Source organism: Ovis aries, chromosome 2, assembly GCF_016772045.2.
Source record: "Ovis aries strain OAR_USU_Benz2616 breed Rambouillet chromosome 2, ARS-UI_Ramb_v3.0, whole genome shotgun sequence".
NCBI lineage: Eukaryota > Metazoa > Chordata > Mammalia > Artiodactyla > Bovidae > Ovis > Ovis aries.
The window spans coordinates 17759681-17763592 of NC_056055.1; the positions used below are offsets into that span (position 1 = coordinate 17759681).

The 3912-nt window shown below is 38.8% G+C and overlaps 1 protein-coding gene across 10 annotated transcripts in view; it reads right to left on the minus strand.

The window, feature by feature from the left end:
- Window positions 1-3912, minus strand: part of SLC44A1 (solute carrier family 44 member 1) — a 220135-nt gene that overhangs the window by 180627 nt on the left and 35596 nt on the right. The window lies entirely within an intron of this gene.

The window sequence follows — 3912 nt, forward strand, 5'->3', positions numbered from 1 at the left end:
TTCACTATTGCATCATCAACAATAGCATCTAACATTTTTTGAGTACTTCCATGTACCAGCAATTTTCTCAGTCTCATTGAATCTCACACTTGACAGGTGAAGAAACTCGTGGTTGGAGAGATTAGGTAACTGAACTGTGGTTGTATGTCTGGTAAGTTGTTTTTCAGTTGCTAAGTTGTGTCCAACTCTTTGTGACCCCATGGACAGGTTTCTGCCCTTCACTATCTCCTGGAGTTTGCTCAAACACGTCTATTGAGTAGGTAATGATATCCATCTCATCCTCTGCCTCTTCCTTCTCCTTTTGATAGACCTAAAACCCAAGCACTCTACCCCCAATACCTAAACTCACAACCACTCTGCTAAACTGTAACAAATTACTGATTGCTACAGCTTGATTATCTCCTTTATGTTTATTGTGTTGTCAAGCCCTCTAAAAATAAATGTATTTTTTACTCAGATCATGTTAAATTTATAAATTAATTGGGGAAAAATTGTATCATCTCAATATTTTAGTTTTTGCATCCAGCAACAAAGTATATTCTTCCAGTTCATTCAAGTTTTATAAATCTCAAGAAAAGCTTTATAATTTTCTTTATTTTGATCACATATATTACTTGTTAGGATTATTTCTAGGTATTTTGTATTTGTTGTTACTATGGTCAATGGGATATTTTTCCCATTATTTTTTTCCAACTGGTTATTGTTGACACTTGGGAAAGGTACTGATTTTTGAATGTTGCTGTTGTTCAGTTGCCCATTTGTGTCCGACTCTCTGCAACCTCCTGGACTGCAGCATGCCAGGCTTCCCTGTCCTTCACTATCTCCCGGAGTTTGCTCAAACTCATATCCATTGAGTTGGTGATGCCATCCAGCCATGTCATCCTCCTGCTCTCAATCATTCCCAGCCTCAGGGACTTTTCCAATGAGTTGGCCGTTTGCATCAAGTGACCAAAATACTGAAGCTTCAGTTTCAGTATCAGTCCTTCCAGTGAGTATTCAGAGTTGATTTCTTTCAAGATTGACTGGTTTGATCTCCGTGCTATCCAAGGGATGCTCAGGGGTCCTCTCCAGTACCACAGTTCAAAGGCATTAATTCTTTGCCACTTGATCCTTTTTACGGTCCAGCTCTCACAACTGCACATGACCACAGGGAAGACCATAGCCTTGACTATACAGACCTTTGTCTGCAGAGTGATGTGTCTGCTTTTCAACACATGGTCATAGTTTTCCTGCCAAGTAGCAATCGTCTTCTGATTTCATGGATGCATGATTTTTATATATGTATCAAATATAGCCTTTATTAATAATTTTTAGTTGACTTTCTTAGTTTATGTTTTTTCATTTCTGATCATTATTTTTATTTTTGTTTTGTGGTTTAGTGCATCAATCAGAACGTCTAGAACAATGCTAACAGTGACAGAAGGCTTGCTTATGTGTTCCCAAAGAGAAAATCCTCTAGCATGTCACTGTCAAGTATAATATTGATTGTTGGTTCAAGACAGTGGATCTTATTAAAGATGTAGTTTTTATTTTCTAGCTTTAAAATAGCTTTGAAAAGGAGGAGAAGGCTTCCCTGAGGGTTCAGTAGGGGAGAATCCACCTGCCAATGCAGGAGACATAGGTATGATCCCTGGTCTGGGAAGATTTCACATGCCATGGAGCAACTAAACCCGTGGACCACAACTACTGAGCCTGTGCTCTAGAGCATGGGAATCATAACTACTGAGCCCATGCACTGCAACTGCTGAAGCCTGAGAACCCTAGAATCTACTCTACAACAAGAGAAGCCACTGCAATGTGAAGCCTGTGCTCTGCAACTAGAGAGTAGCCCCCCTTGCCACAACTAGAGAAAACCCATGCAGAAACAAAGACCAGGCAAAGCCAAAATAACATAAATTTACAAAAATTGTAATGAGGAGACACTGATTTTTTGTATGTTTTTGGGGCATACATACCATTGAGGTAATTTTAGGTTTTTTTTACTGACTTCCTATTTGAAATAGAAAAATTCTAGACTATTCAATAAAAAGGTAGGTCTGAGTTTTGGTATATGTCAGCTCTAAGTCATCCTAGGTCAACAGTACAGTCTGTTCTGAAAAATAAAAATAAAAAAATTTATTTCTTTGATACGTATTATCTTACACACATCTGGGAAATAGACAAATGATGTCAGTATAATGGAGAAGTCATTTTGGCTCACATGCAATTTTCCCCAGCATGTTAATATTTTCAAGTAGGCAGACTCAAGTTTTCTCATGATTATTAAGGAGAAAGCCTTAGCAATAAGACCTTCAGCAGGAGGTAAAAAAGCTGAAAAATTTAAAGAAGCAACTTACTTTTAAGTGATGGGTGAGTCAGTGGCTTCAAAAAAAACCATTACACTTTCCCTCTTTTAAGTTACTTGGCAAAGGTGCAAATGCAGCTGAAGAAGCTATAGAGACAATGCTCTTTGTATTAAAACAATTGATTAATTAAGAAGGTTACGTCCTGGATCAGATTCTTAATTCTGATGAAAAGGTCTCTATTAGAAGTAAATATCCTCTAAGACCTACTTCTCAAAGAAGAGAGCGTTAAGTTCTAGTGTTGAAAGCAACAAGATTTTTCTGTGATATTGGGTACAAACACCAGTAAACTGTTTTTGTTTTTTTCTTTTTCCTTAGTACTTCTATTTGGACTGCACTTCGTTACAAAGTTCCTTAGTTTTAAGTGTTCTTTCCCAATTCGATTTCTCCATCAGGCCTATTGTTTTTAGCACCTGAATTTGCACAACATGAGGTGATTTTATTTTTAAATTGTTGTTGAGGTTCTAATCTTGCCTTGTTTTTGTTTTCTTGTATTTTCCAGCTTTACCTGTATGGGGTGGCAGAGAAATGTCTGCATTCCTCATAGACCCACTGGGTCTCATGCAACCTGCTTATCACAATCCAGCCCACTTGAGATTTTTTTAAATCCAGCCAGCTAATAGACACGAAGTATCTGCCATCAAGGAATTTAAGATAATTTATTTAAATATCAAAAGTTTAAACACTTTTTATAGATGGAGTACCTGCAGTGAAGACAGGAGGTATGCAAATTTCTGAAGCATACTCACATGAAGAGTCTGGCCACTCTCAGGATCCAACTGTCCTGTTTACAATGCACATATGTCACCAAACTCCTGATGTTCTCCCACACAACCTGCTCCACCAACAGCCTTACCCTCCCCTATACACAGTAATTCCACCCTCTCAGGCGTTCAGACAAAAAGCCATACTACAGCTTCTGTTCCTCAACTCATATGCCCCATTCATTCACAAAATGCTACTGTCTCAACCTTCCAGCTACATCCAGAATCTGAATGTGTCCTCACTTCTCCACAGATACCACCATTATCTCTCACCTGAGTCACTGCAATAGATTTCTATCTGCTTCTATCCTTGTCGCCTCAACACTAGTTTCAAGAAGATGAGACTCTTTTCCTCGGAAAGCCAGAGCACGTTATTCCTCTGCTCAAAAGCCCACAATGTCTTCCACCCTGAGCAAAAGTCCAAGTTTTTCTAATAGCCTATAAGACCCTATGTGCTCTGGCACCAACTACCCCTGACCTGTTCCCTTCCCTCCACACACTCCTCCAACCACTCTGGCCTTGTAGCCCCTCCAGCCTCTCAGGCCTGCTTCTATCTCCAGACTCTGTACTTGCTGTTCCCTCTACCTAGAATGGTCCTTCCCAAGTAATCAAGCTGGCTTGCCTCCTCATTTCCTTTAGGTTTTTGTTCAAATGTCATCACTGTAATGAGTCTTTTCTTGATTTATCTGCATAAATTGCAAATAAACACATTTACAGACATTCCCTATTTCCTTTCCCTAGCTTATTTTTCTCCATTGCAGAATGGAGAAACTGCTAAACTATTTATTTTACTTTTTTTTTTTTAC